This window comes from Heteronotia binoei, chromosome 9 (genome assembly GCF_032191835.1).
Source record: "Heteronotia binoei isolate CCM8104 ecotype False Entrance Well chromosome 9, APGP_CSIRO_Hbin_v1, whole genome shotgun sequence".
In the NCBI taxonomy this organism is placed as follows: Eukaryota; Metazoa; Chordata; class Lepidosauria; order Squamata; family Gekkonidae; genus Heteronotia; species Heteronotia binoei.
Window position 1 is genome coordinate 125917235 of NC_083231.1, and position 20807 is coordinate 125938041.

A 20807-nucleotide genomic window follows, 5' to 3' on the forward strand; every position below is an offset into this window, starting at 1 on the left:
CGCTGTGACTGAGAAGACCTTCTCCCAGGTTCTCTAATATCTCAGGCACGATTAGGCCTCCCCCCCCCCCCCCGCTTAGGAAGCCAGCTGATATTGAGCCAAAATGGAGCCACCACACCCCCATGCCCTGCCCTCCCACAAAGCAGGACACCCACCCTCCCGCACCAGGACCTCCCAGGATACAAGCAGCCCCCAAGCAGCAGCTTCTAACTCCCCCAGGACTCCACTCGTGAACCCACTGCACAACACCCGTGCCTCCCTGTGAGCACCCACCTAAGGGGGCGAGAACTAGCACCCCCTGCCTTGCCCTGCCCTGACCCTGGACACCAGCCCTGGTCCAGACCCGAAGGAGGAAGCCTGAGCCCCCCTCACTGTCTCCAAAGGGAGGCTGGCAGGAAGGGCTCATGCTCCTTCCAGTCACTCCCAAGGCCACAGGTGAGGCCAAGACCCTCTCCAGAGTCCCAGGCAGGCCCCCACACCCCTCTCGTCTGCCTGGCTCCCACCTCTGGACCAACCTGACACAAAGGAATGCAGGCACAAGGGGACAAGGACCAGAGCACCACCCCCCAACCCACCCACGGCCAGATCCTCCTCCAGGGCTCTGCCCGCCAGGGGAAGAAGACCGCAGATTTATACCCTGCCTTCTCTCTGAATCAGTCTCAGAGCAGCTTACAATCTCCTTATTCTTCCTCCCCCACATCAAATACTCTGTGAGGTAGGTGGGGCTGAGAGAGCTATCACAGCAGCTGCCCTTTCAAGGACAGAGTCTCAGAGCGGCCTGCAATCTCCTCTCCCTTTTTCCCCCACAACAGACAACCTGTGAGGTGGGAGGGGCTGAGAGAGCTCTCACAGCAGCTGCCCATTCAAGGACAGAATCTCAGAGCAGCCTACAATCTCCTTTATCTTCCTCCCCCACAACAGACACCCTGTGAGGTGGGTGGGGCTGAGAGGGCTCTCATAGCAGCTGCCCTTTCAAGAACAACCTCTGCCAGAGCTATGGCTGACCCAAGGCAATGCAAGTGGATCAAACCCGGCTCTCCCAGATAAGAGAGCTCTGGCTGACCCAAGGCCATGCTAGCAGGTGCAAGTGGAGGAGTGGGGAATCCAACCCGGTTCTCCCAGATAAGAGAGCTCTGGCTGACCCAAGGCCATTCCAGCAGGTGCAAGTGGAGGAGTGGGGAATTCAACCCGGTTCTCCCAGATAAGAGAGCTCTGGCTGACCCAAGGCCATTCCAGCAGCTGCAAGTGGATGAGTGGGGAATCAAACCCGGTTCTCCCAGATAAGAGAGCTCTGGCTGACCCAAGGCCATTCCAGCAGCTGCAAGTGGAGGAGTGGGAAATTCAACCCGGTTCTCCCAGATAAGAGAGCTATGGCTGACCCAAGGCCATTCCAGCAGCTGCAAGTGGAGGAGTGGGGAATCAAACCCGGTTCTCCCAGATAAGAGAGCTCTGGCTGACCCAAGAACATTCCAGAAGGTGCAAGTGGAGGAGTGGGGAATCCAACCCAGTTCTCCCAGATAAGAGAGCTCTGGCTGACCCAAGGCCATTCCAGCAGCTGCAAGTGGAGGAGTGGGGAATCAAACCCGGTTCTCCCAGATAAGAGAGCTATGGCTGATCCGAGGCCATTCCAGTAGCTGCAAGAGGAGGACTGGGGAATCCAACCCGGTTCTCCCAGATAAGAGAGCTCTGGCTGACCCAAGGCCATTCCAGCAGCTGCAAGTGGAGAAGTGGGGAATTCAACCGGTTCTCCCAGATAAGAGAGCTCTGGCTGACCCAAGGCCATTCCAGCAGGTGCAAGTGGAGGAGTGGGGAATCCAACCCGGTTCTCCCAGATAAGAGAGCTCTGGCTGACCCAAGGCCATTCCAGCAGCTGCAAGTGGAGGAGTGGGGAATTCAACCTGGTTCTCCCAGATAGGAGAGCTCTGGCTGACCCCAGGCCATTCCAGCAGGTGCAAGGGGAGGAGTGGGGAATCAAACCTGGTTCTCCCAGATAAAAGAGCTCTGGCTGACCCAAGACCATTCCAGCAGGTACAAGGGGAGGAGTGGGGAATCAAACCTGGTTCTCCCAGATAAGAGAGCTCTGGCTGACCCAAGGCCATTCCAGCAGGTGCAAGTGGAGGAGTGGGGAATCCAACCCGGTTCTCCCAGATAAGAGAGCTCTGGCTGACCCAAGGCCATTCCAGCAGGTGCAAGTGGAGGAGTGGGGAATTCAACCTGGTTCTCCCAGATAGGAGAGCTCTGGCTGACCCCAGGCCATTCCAGCAGGTGCAAGGGGAGGAGTGGGGAATCAAACCTGGTTCTCCCAGATAAAAGAGCTCTGGCTGACCCAAGACCATTCCAGCAGGTACAAGGGGAGGAGTGGGGAATCAAACCTGGTTCTCCCAGATAAGAGAGCTCTGGCTGACCCAAGGCCATTCCAGCAGGTGCAAGTGGAGGAGTGGGGAATCCAACCCGGTTCTCCCAGATAAGAGAGCTCTGGCTGACCCAAGGCCATTCCAGCAGGTGCAAGTGGAGGAGTGGGGAATCCAACCCGGTTCTCCCAGATAAGAGAGCTCTGGCTGACCCAAGGCCATTCCAGCAGCTGCAAGTGGAGGAGTGGGGAATTCAACCTGGTTCTCCCAGATAGGAGAGCTCTGGCTGACCCCATGCCATTCCAGCAGGTGCAAGGGGAGGAGTGGGGAATCAAACCTGGTTCTCCCAGATAAAAGAGCTCTGGCTGACCCAAGGCCATTCCAGCAGGTGCAAGTGGAGGAGTGGGGAATCCAACCTGGTTCTCCCAGATAAGAGAGCTCTGGCTGACCCAAGGCCATTTCAGCAGGTGCAAGTGGAGGAGTGGGGAACCAAACCCGGCTCTCCCAGATAAGAGTCCGCCCACTTCACCATGACATCCAACTGGGGGCCACCCATTGCCTGGGCCAAGAGAAGGCAGCCTGGCGTGCCTCAGCAGTAGCACCTACGGAGGGGTCATGAGGATGCCAAGAACTGCCCATACAGGGCAAGTGCCTCTGCAGGAGTTGGAGGGGCAGGTGTGCACCTCCTCAGGAGGGGGGAGAGGAGCCAGCAGACTTTCCCAGGTCCAGAGCAGCCAGCTGGAGGGGGGGTGTCATGCCTCATCTCCTGCCAGACATCAGTGCCCATCCCGCGGGCCCACCAGCTTTCCACTTCAGAGGTGGGGCGGGGCTGACCACTCTCCCCTCCCGTGAGCCCCTCTGCCTTCACCTGGCCTGCCGGCCATCACTCCGCCACCGCTCTCCTGACCAGGACATGGCGACTTCAACCCTCAGCAGGAGCTGTTGGGTCCTCAGAGTTCTGGTTCCATTTGGTGAAGCTCAACTGCCACAGCCCTTAACGGAACCTCCTCCACCAATTCCAAATAAGACCCCACCCCCCACCCTGCCAGACTAGCAAGGAGGCAGCTGGAGCTTCCCTGAACGCCAGGCCCCCCATGGCAAGCCCCGCCCCAGAGGGCCACTCTCTGCCAGCCAAGCCCCCCTCTGGCCCCCATCCCGCGCGCCACAGACATGGCATTCCTGCACACACACTGCCTCTATTCACCGAGGGCTTCTCCTCCTAAGCACTTGGCCACGGCTGCCCCAGATCCGTGCATTCCTGAAAACCTTCCCCTCCAAAGCTCAAGCAGAATTACTTGGGGGAAGCTTAGCAGCCCCCAGACAACCGCCCCATTGTCTGCCTCCTGCAAGTTCACATGCTCAGGCTTTGAGCTGAAGTCCAAATTTGATGGAGGAGCTGGGGGGGGCACCTGCAGCAGTGCCGGGAGAAAGCAGACCGTGCCCCTGCGGCATCCCAAGGGAACCGGGCGACCAGGTACTCCCGAAGGCCAGCTGGGCTCAGAGATGCCCCCCCAAGACACACAGCAGGTCCACAATCCCTTCCAAGAGAGCTGTGAGGGCTCCCCTCCGTCGTGAACACGCACACGCACCTATCCTAGGAGGGGCCACCCAGACCGGGCTGCTTCTGCCCTCTGAAGCCGCCAGCAGAAGTGGTCTCTATCCCCACTCAGCATGGAGGTTTCAACCTATGAGGACAGGTTGAAGGAGCTGGGGATGTTTAGCCTGGAGAGGAGGCGGCTGAGAGGTGATATGATGATCACCATCTTCAAGTCCTAGAGAGGAGGATGTGGAATTTTTTCTGTGGCCCCAAAAGGTCGGACCAGAACCAGTGGGTTGAAATGAAATCAAAAGAGTTTCCGGCTCAACATCAGGAAGAACTTCCTGACAGTCAGAGCGGTTCCTCAGTGGAAGAGGCTTCCTCGGGAGGTGGTGGGCTCTCCTTCCTTGGAGCTTTTTCAACAGAGGCTAGATGGCCATCTGACAGCAATGAGGATCCTATGAACTTGTTTGTGAGTTTCCTGCATTGTGCAGGGGGTTGATGACCCTAGAGATCCCTTCCAACTCTATGATTCTATGATTTCCCCAGCCTGAAACAGCCCTGCACAGGGGCTCTTTGCCCCTCATAGGCGTCTCATATGGTGGCCTCAGTGGGGCTCCAGGTAGGGCAAACAGCACAGAGGGAGAAGGATTAATCCCTCCCCACAGCTGAACGTTCCTTTGTTGGGGTTCCCTCTTAGGACAGCAGGTCCCCCTGGAAAAGAGGCAGGGAGCCCTCAGAGGCAAATGTTGACACCTGCCTCCCTGGTGGACTTACAATGGGGCATGCTAGAGCCAGCTCAAGGCTGACTCAGCCCTGCACCCTTCCAAGGTCAGTAAAAGGAGTACCCGGCTGAGGAAGGCAATGGCAAACCACCCATAAAAAGTCTGCCATGAAAACGCTGTGATGCGACGTCACCCCAGAGTCAGAACCACTGGTGTCTTTACCTTGTTTTTTTTTTTACAGCTTTGATTGTAAAAACAGTAGCGCAGCCGCAGATGGATTTTGTCAACCAAGTACAGCGTACCTGGCTGCAAGGTAATCACACTGATAATATAATTGAAAAACATAAGTAGCTTATTGTAAGGTAACAAATATACATCTACTTCACTGTATCAGGAAGAAAACACTAAAAGAACAATTCCAGTTCACAAACCCGTACACAGCTGAAGATGAGCAAGGTAGTGACGAATCTTCTTCAGCACTCCTTTTTAAAGGATGGTAAAATTGCAGGTGGTGACTCTCCCCATCCACAACTTCTTTTTCCCACCAAGACAAGGCGGGCGGATGGCAGGCTTCACGCCCCTTTCACACAAACCTCTCTCAGGGCTCTTGGATCTTACAAGACCAATGAAAGGGCTTCAATGCTTTGCCAAGCTTTAGTGCGGTTCAACACCTTGCCTGATCCTTTTGCCTGGAGATGCTGCAAGCAGGGATTGAACCAGCAACCTTCTGCATCCCAAGCAGCCCCTCCCTAGCACATCCAGGCTAGACTACTGCAACATGCTCTCCATGGGGCCTTTGAAAGCTGTCCGGAAACTTCAGCTGGTACAAAAGGAGCCGGCCAGGCTGCTGTCAGGGGCGCGATAGAGGGATTGTGATTAGCTTTATGCAGACAGACCTGCACTGGCTGCCCATCTGTTCTGGGGTCGAATGGTGCCGGTTCTCATCTTTAAGGCCTGAAATGGCTTGCGGCCTGAAGGACTGCCTCCTCCCCTAGCGCCCAGCCCGCTAGTCAAGACCTGCCCCCCAAGGCCTGCTCTCTCTGTGCCCCTGCCTTCAGAGGGAGTAAGGACCAGAAGAAGGGCCTTCTCAGGGCACCGTGCCTTTGGAACGCTCTCCTGCTTGAGGCTCCCCTCGCTCACCTTTTAGGCACCAGGTCCAAACATCCCTTTGTCACCCCACCTTTTAGCAGAACAGTTTTCTCTCTTCAATCTTTGGTGGTTGTTTCTGGACCAAGGGTCGTTTCTGGCTGCTCCGTGCCACCTCCCTCTTCTCTCAGGGCCTTGCTTATCGGCTCCCTTCCTCAGACCTGCTGTCTCCAGCATCTGCTTTTGTTGTTCTAGCTTTAAGCCAATTTCAGCAGGTCTCTGGAGAAGCAGCATATCGGCTTTCTAAATAATAACCAGATAAATAAAGGAGGGCTCAGCGGGGAGTTGGCACCTCATCCCCCCACCAACATGCTGCTCAGGCCAGAAGGGGTCACCATGAACAGCCCCCCCCCCTGCAGCCAGCACCATCTTCCACAGCCAGCCGCCCACTCAGGAAGAAGATAATAACGAATTTATACCCCGCCCTATACTCTGAGTCTCAGAGTGGCTCACAATCTCCTGTATCTTCCTCCCCCACAACAGACACCCTGTGAGATGGGTGGGGCTGAGAGAGTTCTCCCAGAAGCTGCCTTTTCAAGGACAACTCTGAAAGAGCTGTGGCTGACCCAAGGCCATTCCAGCAGCTGCAAGTGAAGGAGGGGGGGAATCAAACCCGGTTCTCCCAGATAAGAGTCCACACACTTCAGCACTACACCAAACTAGGTCTCTTTCAGGAAGTCCACAACGCAGATGTACTTGAACTCCAGAGTCACCAGCGGATAGAGCAAGTGCCAGATCCCACCCCCCACACACACACCCACAAACACACACACACAAGAGCCCAGCTGGAGTTGTCCAATAGCAGGCAGCAAAAGCAACAAGCTGCAGCTCCTTCTCCTGGCTAGCCCTCCGGAAATCTGCCTGGGGAAAGGAAGCCAGACCCTCCCCGATCAACCAGGAATGCTCTTCCAGCCCCCTCACCCACCCAGCAACAGCAGGGCTCCACTCCCCAAGCCGCCCCCTTCCTCGCAAACCAGCTAAAGGCTCTGGCCATACACAGCGAGGGCCAAATTCCGGAAGCGGCAGGGCTCAGAGGCTGGACTCTGCTCAAAGCGTCATACATACACACTTATTTTGCTTAAAACATGACTATGCCAATGCAGCAAACATTTCAAGCGTGAAAATCTATCAAACATTAAAACTGTAGGGGGGGAGGGGCTAACAGGAGTTAGTGAGATGATTTCAAACAAAACACAACCTGCTGGTGGAAAACAGTGATACAGGAAGGAGAGATGTCAAAATTTCTGGAAATGTTGAAGCCACAACAGGGGAAATGGAATTCAGGGGTAAACAACAACAACAAAAAACGCAATACTTGCTGTCCTATGAAACCTAAATTAATGTTACTGTTTTAACGGCCGCCCAGAGCCCATTAGGAGAGGGTGGGGTATAAATCTGATGAAATAAAAAAATAAAAACAAAAAACACAATCAATTCCGCAGGGCCTGTAAGACCTACCTCTTTAAAACAGCCTTCACCTAATGCTGAGCTAAGGAAATGCTGCTGGATATGTTTTTAGCCACAGAATGTATTAAAGATCGAAGTTATAGCACCACAATTAATTAATTTTAATACAATTTGTAAATGGTTTTATGTCGATTTTATAACTATAAATGTAAGTACTATGTATAATTTTATAATTTTATTGGATTGGATTCATATGTTGTGAGCCGCCCTGCGCCTGCTCTTGCGGGGAGGGCGGGATACAAATAAAAAGTATAATTATTATTAGCATATAAAGCAACAATATTTGACATATTGATGGAACTTAAAAGTTATAAATGCCTCGGTTTTTTACAAGCAAAACTGCAAATATACCCAAAACTTGGGGAAAGTATTGTGCTACCTTAATACATGCACCTAGCTGGTTAGGGATCTCAGTTCTCAATGGAACTTCCAGAGTTTTCCTCTGAGTCTGTGGTGCAAGTTTCTGCCCCACCTCCTTCTTATCTTTTTCCCCTCCAGCAAGTAAGGGCAATACACTACTGTATACCTGATCTGTGGGTCTACCTCTCACGTAGGTGTGAGGGAGAGGGGGGAAAGCCAAACACAAGGGAAGAGTCAGGTCAAAAGGGCAGAGAAGAGATGGAACAGCTGAGAAGGAGTGACAGCCCCACATGCTCTTCCATCATGAAGATATTAGATTTATACCCCACCCTCCACTCTGAATCTCAGAGTGGCTCACAATCTCCTATATCTTCTCCCCCACAACAGACACCCTGTGAGGTGGGTGGGGCTGAGAGAAATCTCACAGAAGTTGCCCTTTCAAGGACAACCTCTGAGATAGCTATGGCTGACCCAAGGCCATTCAAGCAAGTGCAAGTGGAGGAGTGGAGAATCAAACCCGGTTCTCCCAGATAAGAGAGCTCTGGCTGACCCAAGGCCATTCCAGCAGCTGCAAGTGGAGGAGTGGGGAATCCAACCCGGTTCTCCCAGATAAGAGAGCTCTGGCTGACCCAAGGCCATTCCAGCAGGTACAAGTGAAGGAGTGGGGAATCAAACCCGGTTCTCCCAGATAAGAGAGCTCTGGCTGATCCAAGGCCATTCCAGCAGGTGCAAGTGGAGCAGTGGGGAATCCAACCCAGTTCTCCCAGATAAAAGAGCTCTGGCTGACCCAAGGCCATTCCAGCAGGTGCAAGTGGAGGAGTGGAGAATCAAACCCAGTTCTCCCAGATAAGAGAGCTCTGGCTGACCCAAGGCCATTCCAGCAGATGCAGGTGGAGGAGTGGGGAATCCTACCCGGTTCTCCCAGATAAGAGAGCTATGGCTGACCCAAGGCCATTCCAGCAGCTGCAAGTGGAGGAATGGGGAATCCAACTCGGTTCTCCCAGATAAGAGAGCTATGGCTGACCCAAGGCCATTCCAGCAGCTGCAAGTGGAGGAATGGGGAATCCAACCCGGTTCTCCCAGATAAGAGAGCTCTGGCTGACCCAAGGCCGTTCCAGCAGGTGCAAGTGGAGGAGTGGGGAATCCAACCCCGTTCTCCCAGATAAGAGAGCTCTGGCTGACCCAAGGCCATTCCAGCAGCTGCAAGTGGAGGAGTGGGGAATCAAACCCAGTTCTCCCAGATAAGAGTCCCCGCACTTGACCACTACACCAAACTGAAAATCAGGGATCCTTCTAGGTACCAAAATGCACCTAGGACTTAAGAGCAACACAAGTCTACAGCATGCCCTCCTTGTCTTTACAAGCACTTCACTCATTCTAAAAGACAAAACATTTCATAAGGAGGTTTTTTTCAGTGCTTCCCAAAATTTCCATAAGAAAAACTGACAAAAGGCATTGATGACAGGTTTATTCAAAGTTTCCTAGTGTTTTTTTTCTAGGCCTTCCCATCTCTAAAAGGGAGACGGACAAATCTCCTGGGGGGCGGAGTTTGAGTTTTGGTGCCACAACCAAGTAGGCCCTTCCTTGTCCAGTTCCAAGTGGAGGGAGGTCACCTGAATCAGGGCCTCTGAAGGACAGAGAGGGATGGGACTAGGCAGTCCATAAGGTATGCTGCTGCCATGCCATATATGGTTTTAAGGGTCAGCAGTATCACCTTGAATTGAGTCTGGCAGCAAATGCAGAGCCAGTGCCTGTGGAAGAAGGCAGGCGTCATCTCTGGTCCCTACAACTCACTCCATTCTGGCCACCACATGATCCGCCAAAGGTCGCTTCCATCCAGACAGCCTTCAAGGGCAGCCCCATGCACAGTGTACTGCACTGGTCTGATCTAGGTGTCCCCAGGGCAAGCTCCACAGTGGCCAGATCTTCTCCTCCCGGAAGGGGAGCAGCTGGCTCAGGGGTCTCTGGCCACTGCTGCTTCCTGTTCCGCCAGTAGAAGGCCTGGCCCAACAGCTCCCCCAAGCTATGGACCTGCTCCTTTAGGAGGAGAGCAACCCTCTCCAGAACAGGAGAGAGCCCCATTCAGGATCAGACCTGCCCCATTTAAAAAAAACAACCCACTCAGTTATTTAAGCTCTATCCTACTGCCAACACCTGAACGAAGCAGGTTCCAAGAATTAGCAAGCAGAGAATACGAGCCAGCCCACACTGGCATGCGCCACTGATCACCGATTGTGACAGCAAACAGCAACGCGCGCATGGGCATGAGCTGCAACAGTTGAATTGCTGTAAGCAGGACACCCCACAAACACCCCCACTCCAAACACCAAACATTTATCTCTGCAGGGGGCACCTGGCAGCCTTCCTTCCCCTGGAAACCGGAGCATCACCACTGAGCCCTCTCAGCTGGGCACACCCCCAACTCCCTCTGTCCAGCCAGGCCAATTCACTCACTCTCTGCTTTCCAGAGAAGGCTCAGGGCCAAGAGGCCACCTGACGTGGTTCCAAATGGAGGGAGAGACAGGCCGGCCAGCCCTGGAGCTCAACTGAAACAGGACCCTGGAGAGGCAGAAGGGTTTCCCCCTGGACCTGGACACTCACACGGCCTGTGACTAGACGGCTTCCTCAGCACATCAGCTACGCATGTCGGAAAGAAGTCCAGCTGCCCCTCAACAGAACATGGAGCTGTCAAGAGTGCCTCTTGCCATTTAGCCAGAACGTTACTTTCACTTCTCGCTTAGCAGCTTCCCTATCTGTGTAACAACTGAAACATTCCTTCTGCCTGATCTCAGGGATGGCCAAGGCCATCTCTGCCTGATATGTGTGAACCTGCAGTGGGACTGGGAAAGAACTAGGGGGAGGGGCCGCTTGCTTTGCATCTTGGACATATGAAGCTGCCTTCTACTGAATCAGACCCTGGGTCCATCAAAGTCAGTATTGTCTACTCAGGCTGGCAGTGGCTCTCTAGGGTCTCAAGCTGAGGTTTTTCATGCCTACTTGCCTGGACCCTTTTTAGTTGGAGATGTCAGGGATTGACCCTGGGACCTTCTGCTTACCAAGCAGATGCTCTACCACTGAGCCACTGTCCCTCCCCAAACCTTGGGTTTGAATGTATAACGGTTTTAACATAAGGTATAAGTAGAGGGCAATTGCCCACCAAAGCCAGTTTTCGCAAGGACCATCTTGCTCTAACCTGTCGTGTATCAATAAACAACTATTCTTGTAATGGACTGTCATTGAGCTCTGAACTGTTGGGGACTTGACAGGAGCAAGTGCAGTTTCACAAACACTCTTCCATCAGGACACACGTCTAGGAGACTCTTGCTCCTAAGCAAGCCTTAAGTTCCTTGGGGCTCTCAGGAGCAGGGAAGACGACAGCTGTGCCATCAACCCCACCCCCACCCTGCTCCCCTGGCACAAATTGCCATCGCATGGCAGAGGGGAACAGGAAGATGGCAAGGTCAGGAGAGGCCAGGCAGGCCAGCCTGGGAGGAAACACTTCAGGACCCCAAACCACCCCACAGGCCACAAGAGCCCCAGAGAGTTTCCCAAGCCTGGCTCCAAGGACGAGGAGGACGCCTGCTTCAGTTGTCCCACACACACACAATACTGCAGCAGCCTCAGGGGGTGAGGCCTCCCATCGCCACAGGGGCAGCCCAGCTCCTCATCCACATCCCCAGGAGCCCTTGGTGGGGAAAGGGCTTTGGAGCTGCACAACCGTGCTCACGCATGGTCCCTGCACGACGCAACCAAGACAAAATGACGAGAAGTGAGTGCTGTGGTGCAGACCAGATGCAGACACCCCAGAGTGAGCCCACAAGAACCAAGCTGGAGCCCAGCAGCACCTTTAAGACCAATGAAGCTTCATTGAGAATGTAAGATCACAGTCTCAATAAAACTCTGTTGGTCTTAAAGGCACTCCTGGACGCCAACTTTCTTCTATGGCTTCAGACCAACCCAGCTGCCCACTTGGATCTGACCCCACAAGCGTTATAGAGCAAAGTCTGAGTCCAGTGGCAGAGTTTAATTCTGGGCATAAGCTTTCCTGGGCATGCAGACTTCTTGTATCTGAAGCACAGATCTGGGCCCTGCGGGATCTGCTTCAACTCCACAGGGCCTGTCAATCAGAGCTCTTTCGCCAGACTTCCAGCTGGGGCGGTGGGCACCACTCATTACCAGCCTCCTCCCTTCATTCCATCCCGGGGCTATAAGACCTGCTGGACCAGGACAAGAGGCCACACCAGTGAGGCGGAACCTGCCATTTTCGTTTCTGTTGCCACTCTGCAGTTTTAGATTCTATATATTTTAAATTGGTCTTTATTGATTTTTACTGTTGATTGTCTTGATGATGTAACCCGCCCTGAGCCTGTTCTACGGGAAGGGCGGGCTAAAAATCGAATAAAATAAATACATACACACTTCATCTTGCACCCAGAATTAAACCCTGTTGGTCTTCAAAGTGCCCAACTGGACTTGAACATTGCTGTATTGCCTCAGACCAACCAACACAGCTGCCCACCCGGATCTAGTCTCCATAGCTACTTTCCTTGCCCCCTTTCGTGCTCTCCAGCATAATCCATTGGGCAGGTAGCCACAGACTGGGGAGGACAATCCAAAGGGCAGGTCAGCTTGAAGATGCTGCTCAGAATTCTCTCAGCCCAGCTCCAGTCGAGCTTCACTGCATCCCAGGGCAGAGCAGGAAGCCCAGAGGCATCCTCACCTGGGGGACCCCTCAGCCCTCCAGCCTTGAATCCTGCCTCCCCCACCCCCGGGATGTTGCAGGGGAAAGATCTGGGAGGGAGAACCATGTTGTGAGCCACTTTGTGCCTCTGCTTAGGATAAAAGCAAGATCAAGCAAATAGTGATAGGATCACCATCAAGTACTTGAAGGGCTGTCCTATAGAGCAGGGGTGGCCAACAGAAGCTCTCCAGGTGTTTTTTTGCCTACAACTCCCATCAGCCCCAGCCAGCATGGCCAATGGCTGGGGCTGATGGGAGTTGTAGGCAAAAAAAAAAACATCTCGAGAGCTACCGTTGGCCACCCCTGATAGAGAGGATGGTGCAGAATTGTTTTCTGTGGGCCCAGAAGGTAGGACCAGAACCAGTGGGTTGAAATTAAATCAAAAGAGTTTCCGGCTCAACGTTAGGAAGAACTTCCTGACCATTAGAGCGGTTCCTCAGTGGGACAGGCTTCCTCCTCGGGAGGTGGTGGGCTCTCCTTCCTTGGAGGTTTCTAAACAGAGGCTAGATGGCCATCTGACAGCAATGGCGATCCTGTGGATTTAGGGGGAGGGGTTTGTGAGTTTAGAGCAGTTCCTCAGTGGATCAGGCTTCCTCGGGAGGTGGTGGGCTCTCCTTCCTTGGAGGTTTTGAAACAGAGGCTTGATGGCCATCTGACAGCAATGAGGATCCTGTGAATTTAGGGGGAGGGATTTGTGAGTTTAGAGGGGTTCCTCCGTGGAACAGGCTTCCTCCTGGGGAGGTGGTGGGCTCTCCTTCCTTGGAGGTTTTTCAACAGAGGCTAGATGGCCATCTGACAGCAATGAGGATCCTGTGAATTTAGGGGGAGGGGTTTGTGAGCTTCCTGCATTGTGCAGGGGGTTGGACTAGACGACCCTGGAGGTCCCTTCCAACTCTATGATTCGATGAGTTCTGTGGCAGAATTGCAGGCATCGTCCTTCTTGGACTGCGTTGTCTCCTCCACTCCCTGCCATCCCAGCAGGCCTGACCCCTTTGCGGGTCACAGAGTTCCCCACCCCAGCCCTGCTATTGCCTGCTTCACTGGATGGCTCAGGCTGTCCCGTTGCATTGCTTCTGCACTCTGTGATCCAATTCACAGCCTGGCCAGCAGTAAGGCGGGGGACTCCTGCCACTCCCCTCCCCCCAGGCACCCTCAGAGATGCCAGCAGAGCCAGGAGACTCCCCAGCATCTCCCAATGAAATCTGTGCCCCCTTTGGAGCCCAAGGAGGGAAACCCCAAAGCCAACATCAGCCACTGGCAGTGGGGAATGCCACTCATTGGAGGGGGGGAGCTGAGCATGCCCAATTTATGCCCAGTAGCTACCCGTTCACTGCAACGGAGTCAATACTCTCGTGATGAATGTTTGTGCCTCTGACCCCCAAAGAATACGGAGGTCTCTCTCCCTCTCCTCCCAAGGGAAGCCCCCCCACCCTCACTGCTCCTTGGGACCATCTCCTTTGGTGGATCACTCGGGATGGTCCTGTGGCAAAGGAGAAGGGGAGGCTTTAAGGAGAACCAGGCGGCACAACAGACTCCTCTCCTTCAGCCTGCAAGCTCTGAACAGACCTTTACATGTCAACTCCCTCTATTTATCTATGTCATTTAGAACCCCGCCCCCTCCCCACCAAGGACAGAATGTGGCTCACGCCCTTCTCTTCTCCTGTTTTCTTTTCAGAGCAATCCTGCTGTGAGGTCTGCCAGGGTGAGCATGTGACTGGTCCACGGAAGAACAGGGATTCGAACCAGGGTCTCCCAGATCCTAGTCCAATAACACAAAGCCAGAAAGTTTGAAGAGCAACATAAAAAGATCCTTCCCGCCCCGCATTGCTGTTCTAGTTTTCTGTGTTAAAATTTCTGTGCAAATAGAGGAACCTTCCAAAATAAGATGCGTCACCAGCAGCCTGAAGCAACACAGTTGGTTCTATCACCTCATTTATGAAATAAGTCTCAGGGAGGAAGGAACCGGGCCCGGGGGGGGGGGGGTGAAGCACTTTCTAACGTTGTTTCCAACTGGCATTAGTCTGCAATCCCCACCCCCCAAAAAACCAACCCAGAATGCAAGTGGGTTGCCTAAGAGACCCCTGGCTGGGCTGGAGCTGCAGTTGAGGGGCAAAGCAGGTGCTTGGCCAGCAGAAGGCCCCAGGTTCAGTCTCCGGCAGCAGCCTCTCCACTGAAAGGGCCCAGGGGGGTGACGGGAGCAGACCCCCCTCCCTCCCGCCCCAGAGGGCAGCCCAGATGCCGCCCTTGAGGGGGGGGGCTCAGGAGAAAACAGCTCCAGGCGCCATGATCAGTAAATAATTCAGCGAGAGAAAAACATATTATATAATATTTTAAGTAGACCAATGTTTAAATATTTAAATAAACATAAATATTTACAGCATAATCCTAATCCTGATGGGTTTAGACTGAAGTAACTCTGATCCAGATTGCCCCATTAGCACGAAAGCTCTCTCCAGCCAGCCTGAAATGGGTTGCCCTCACAGACCACCCCGCAGGCCAGGCAGGCCAGGAAACAGATGCAAAGCACAAAGAGTCCACGCAAGGCCAGACCAGGAGTCCGCACCCCTTTAGCTGCACAAGTCGGTGAACACTTGAGAAAAGCTCTTGAGGACCAAGACCGACACTGGCATTTCCAGGGCAAACTGAGAATACTTTAATAGCATATATTTAAAAAGATGCCCTTACTTCGGAAGGCCCAGGCTGGCCTGATCTCAGGACCCCCAAGGAACCCCCAAACATCTCTCGCTTGGAGAACTCGAGGCGACTGTGACCTCATCTCTCCCAGCAATCCATCGGTTATGACCTGGACCGCCCAGGCAAGCCCGGGAGCTCAGCAGGATCAATCCCAGTCAATACTGAGATGGGAAACCACCCAGGAAGTCCACGGTCACCGGCGGATACATGAGACAGGGCCTTTTCGGTGGCAGTCCCACAATCATGGAACAGCCTCCCTAGGGAAGTGCACTTCGCCTCCTTGCTTTCAGTCTTTGGGAGCAAGCTCTTGATGGCTTTCTTTATGAACACACTAGGTTAAGTTTGCCAAAAGAACAAGATGACTGCAGATTTATACCCCACCCTTCTCTCTGAATCAGAGACTCTGAGCAGCTTATAATCTCCTATAACTTCTCCCCCCGCAACAGACACCTTATGAGGTGGGTAGGGCTGAGAGAGCTCTCACAGCAGCTGCACTTTCAAGGACAACTCCTAAAAGAGTTACGGCTGACCCAAGGCCATTCCAGCAGCTGCAAGTGGAGGAGTGGGGAATCCAACCCGGTTCTCCCAGATAAGAGAGCTCTGGCTGAGCCAAGGCCATGCCAGCAGCTGCAAGTGGAGGAGTGGGGAATCCAACCCGGTTCTCCCAGATAAGAGAGCTCTGGCTGACCCAAGGCCATTCCAGCAGCTGCAAGTGGAGGAGTGGGGAATCCAACCTGGTTCTCCCAGATAAGAGAGCTCTGGCTGAGCCAAGGCCATTCCAGCAGCTGCAAGTGGAGGAGTGGGGAATCCAACCCGGTTCTCCCAGATAAGAGAGCTCTGGCTGACCCAAGGCCATTCCAGCAGCTGCAAGTGGAGGAGTGGGGAATCCAACCTGGTTCTCCCAGATAAGAGAGCTCTGGCTGACCCAAGGCCATTTCAGCAGCTGCAAGTGGAGGAGTGGGGAATCCAACCCCGTTCTCCCAGATAAGAGAGCTATGGCTGACCCAAGGCCATTCCAGCAGCTGCAAGTGGAGGAGTGGGGAATCCAATCCGGTTCTCCCAGATAAGAGAGCTATGGCTGACCCAAGGCCATTCCAGCAGCTGCAAGCGGAGGAGTGGGGAATCCAACCTGGTTCTCCCAGATAAGAGAGCTCCGGCTGACCCAAGGCCATTCCAACAGCTGCAAGTGGAGGAGTGGGGAATCAAACCCGATTCTCCCAGATAAGAGAGCTCTGTCTGACCCAAGGCCATTCCAGCAGGTGCAAGTGGAGGAGTGGGGAATTCAACCCGGTTCTCCCAGATAAGAGAGCTCTGTCTGACCCAAGGCCATTCCAGCAGGTGCAAGTGGAGGAGTGGGGAATTCAACCTGGTTCTCCCAGATAAGAGAGCTCTGGCTGACCCCAGGCCAATCCAGCAGGTGCAAGTGGAGGAGTGGGGAATCCAACCCGGTTCTCCCAGATAAGAGAGCTCTGGCTGACCCAAGGCCATTCCAGCAGCTGCAAGAGGAGGAGTGGGGAATCCAACCCGGTTCTCCCAGATAAGAGAGCTCTGGCTGACCCAAGGCCATTCCAGCAGCTGCAAGTGGAGGAGTGGGGAATCCAACCCGGTTCTCCCAGATAAGAGAGCTCTGGCTGACCCAAGGCCATTCCAGCAGCTGCAGGTGGAGGAGTGGGGAATCCAACCCCGTTCTCCCAGATAAGAGTCCATGAACTTAACCACTACACCAGACTGGAGAGCCAGTTTGGTGTAATGGTTGTCCTAAAGTGTGTGTTTTAAAGGAGCCAAGAACCTGGTGAAGAACAAAGCATGTAAAAGTGGGGTTGACATAAGTCTGCTGTCATTTGAGGGCTCACTTCACCTTTGTGGACCGAACTGTTTCCTTTCAAAGGGTGGAGGGAAGCCCCATTCCGTCACAGCTGAGGGGGTCCACCCACCAAACAAACTCCTTTGGTCAATGGAATGGACAGGAGGGCCTCGCCTGTGGTCTGAATTCACAGGCAGGAACATTTGGGAGAAGAGGGGCTTCTTGCTATCCCGGCCCCGAGTCCTGTAGGGCTTTGAAGGACAAAACCAACACCTTGAATAGGGCTCAGGAATGAAGCAGTAGCCAATGTAAGCGCTGTAGTATCGGGAACGTATGCGCCCAACCAGTCGTTTAGCCACAGCCTTCTGTACTACCTGCTGCTTCCAAACACTCTTCAAGGGTAGCCCCAAGCAGAGCTCATTGCAGTAGTCCAGTCTAGATCATAGAATCATAGAGTTGGGAGGGACCTCCAGGGTCATCTAGTCCAATCCCCTGCACAATGCAGGAAGGAAATTCACAAATTTGTTGTTCAGTTCCACACCCTAAATTCACAGGATTGGCACTGCTGTCAGATGGCCATCTGGCCTCTGCTTAAAAACCTCCAAGGAAGGAGAGCCCACCACCTCCCAAGGAAGCCTCTTCCACCGCGGAACCACTCTAACGGTCAGGAAGTTCTTCCTAATGTTGAGCAAGAAAATCTTCTGATTTAATTTCAGCCCATTGGCTCTGGACCTTCTGGAGCCACAGAAAACAATCCCCAAACCACCCTCAATTGTCTTGGATCCTAATATACTGTACACCCTCTGCCTACATGGATGGACTGGTAAATTCCTTTCCATTGTCTCTGAGGGAGCTTGCGGGCAAACAAAAGCTCAAACATGACTAAAACTTGGTTGGTCTTAAAAGTGTCCCTGGACTTGAACTGTATTCTGCCGCTTCAGACCAACACTGCGACCCGCCTGAATCTAGAACTAAGGCATGAATCACTGTGGCTCAATCTAACTGCACCAGAAAAGGATGGGCCCACGGAAGCTGGGCAAAAGCGCTCCAACCATCAGCTATTCTTGTTTTTCCTTCCCCCTCCCCTACAGTTCTATCACTTGATGAAGGTTTTATAACGGAGATGCTGCTGTTTCATTTTGCCTCCACCCCACTTTGAAAAGCAGCCTGAGATGCTGTTCTGTCATCGGTCACATCCTTTATCTTGTTTATATTTACCTTTGAGCTATTAACTTGCCACATGCTGTTTCCATATTGGCTACACCAAGAACCAAGTGGGGCAGAAGCCTATGTAATAAATAAAAGAACAATGCAGTTTCTCCTGCCAACACACACCAACCAACCCCATGCAGTGAGGTATTGGTGAGTTTCCTGCATCATGCAGGGGTTAGCCTAGATTACCCTGGTGGTCCCTTCCAACTCTATGCTTCTACAAGGTGTGCAAAACTACAGCAGACTCTCACCAGAGGCAGCCTCCACTGAGCAAAGACAGAAAAGGCCCCGCTCCCAATCCAGAGCTAGCTTGAGTCCTTCCACAAAGCCAGAGAGTAGCCTCCTTGCTCCACAGTGACATTCGCAGTCCCAGCAATCACATAAACACCCACAAAGCTGCCTTCTACAAGGCCAGCCATGTCTACCCAGACTGCAAAAGAACAGTGGCAGCACAATATATGAAATACAAAAATACAAAATATTGTGCACAAACAAACACTCTTAACTGGAGTATTGTTTTGAGACTGTTGTTTTCTATTTATACTGTATGAATGTATGCCCACTGTTGTGGGCTGTTCATTTCATTATAATAGAACTTTATATACACCAGTTAAGAGCGTTTGTTTGTGCACAATATTTTGTATTTTTGTATGTCTACCCAGACTGGCAGGGGCTCTCCAGGGGCTCTGGTGGAGGCCTTTCATATCACCTCCCACCTGGTCTTAGCTGGAGATGCTGCCGGGGCCTGAACCAGGGACCTTCTGAGCCACGGCTATTAGACAGGCAGCAGCTTCTGCACAGGTTCTTTCCTTATCCTACCCTTGTTCTAAGGAGCTCGTGTGGCTCTCTCGCCTCCATTCCATCCTCACTCCAAGCCTGTGAGGCAGGAGAGGCTCTGGGAGCACAACTAGCTCCATCCACCCAGGGAGTTCCATCACAGAACAGGGGCACCATGACCTTAAATAATCAGAGGTGTTGGCTTTCACAGCTCTTTTTGGAAAAGAAAAAGCTGATTAATTTATTTAGCCCCCCTCCAAAGTCCATCCCAAATGAGCAGTGGGGAAGAAGTCCAGGCGCAGCCCCTCTACTGTCTTGGATGGGGGGGGGGGGACCTTCAGGGACTCCAGAAGGCCTGTTCAAGCAAGGCTGATGGGGAGAACTTATGCCAAGCTGAGCCTGCTCCCAGCTCTTGCCCCCGGCAATGCTGATGGCCACTCTGGGGTCAGGGAGGAATCTTCCTCCAGGCCAGCTGGGCCACAGAGACCTCCGAGGTTTTCTGCCTCCCTCTGGGCACAGAGCAGGGGTCACTGGGGAGGGCAGGGGGGAGAAGATCACTGTGCATGTCCTGCGGGGGGCTGGACTAGAGGACCCCTAAGAACTCTGCCAAAAGCTCACAGAACTGATCTTGAGCAAAGCTCAGCGTGCCCACGAGCCCCCTTTGCCTGGCTGCAGGAATCTGCCCCCCACCCCCACCCCAGACAACAAGGAAGCCTGCCTTTGGCCTCCTCCCTGGGGAAAGGCCATTCTCTGACATCCCAGGGGCTTCTGCAGGCCGCACAGAGATTAAACTGCCCAGAGGAAAGAGCCTGGCCAGCCTCTCGGGACTCCTGCCCCCCACCCCCACCCCCACTGCAGGCGGGCTTCCCTCACCAGCCCAGGGGACCTCCGCAGGCCAGACGGGCCGAAGTCACCCAGCCTGAGGAACTGGCCACAGCAGCCCCTGCCCCCTCCCGCAGGGCACACCGCCCACCCCCGGCCTCAGGTGGGGCCTGCTTCACTCCCACCGCGCCCCAAGCCTCCCTCTGCAGAGCTCTGCTGGCGGCTCTTGCAGCCCCCGGTCGAGGGGAGGGGGGGCAGAGGGCGCCCAGCTGCCGGCCAGGCCGTGACTCGGCACTTCTCCTCCGCCTCCTCCCCCACCGAGCAGGAGAGGCTGCCTGCCGGGCTGGAGATACTGCTGCAGGAGGGAAGGGGGGAGGGAGCGAGAGGAGGCCGGCAGCTGACTCCCCCCCCCCCGGCCCGCTTCCCAGCCAGGCTCTTCCAGCCCCCCCCCGCCGCCAGACTGGCCTCCGGATGCCAGGGGGGGGAGAGGGGGCGCCTGGCCCTGCCTGCAGCGAGGCCTTCTCCCTCCCTCCCGCCCTCCCTCCCGCCGGCGCCGGGACTCACTGCTCGGGGTGGGAGCGGGCGGCGCGGAGGAGGGGCCCGAGGGGGACGAGGGCGCGGCCGAGGAAGCGGTCGAGGCCGACGAGGGCGCGCTGCCAGACGGTGAGCTGCAGGAGGAGGGCGGCGGCGTCGGTGTCGTCGGGGGGCAGCTCGAGGGCGCACTCCTCGCCCCAGCGCGGCCCGTCCCCGCCCGGCCCGGCGCCTCGCACGGTGGCCACGGCGGTGCGCTGCTTCTGGCGGCCCAGCTGCAGCACGGCGAAGGCGTCTCCCGCGCCCCCCTGCAGCCGCAGCCCGCGCGCCCCCCACACCCGCACCTGCACGCGGCTCGGCAGCCAGCCCCGACCCCCCTCCGCCCGCAGCGCGCTCATCCCGCCCGCCAGCCCGCCTGCGCCCCGGCCGCCCAGCTGCACCCGCCGCCCCCTCCGGCTCCTCCTCCTCCCCGCCCCCCCCACGCCCGGCCGCTCGCCCCGCCTGGCTGCGGTGGCGCGCCTGCCTGGCCGCTCGGCTCGAGGAGGGGGGGGGGGGAGGCGGCGCTGCAGGGCCGGGGGGAGCGCCTGCCCCGCTCTGGGCTTGGGACCTCTGAAGCTGCCTTCTGCTGAATCAGACCCCA

The 20807-nt window shown here is 54.7% G+C and overlaps 1 protein-coding gene across 1 annotated transcript in view; it reads right to left on the bottom strand.

Annotated features, from left to right (window-relative positions):
- RAB11FIP5 (RAB11 family interacting protein 5) overlaps positions 1-20325 on the bottom strand; it is a 65347-nt gene extending 45022 nt beyond the window's left edge. The window contains 1 exon segment of the mRNA XM_060247441.1: positions 20201-20325. The gene's annotated coding sequence lies outside the window, so the exon portion shown is untranslated.
- Between the last annotated feature and the right edge of the window lie 482 nt (positions 20326-20807).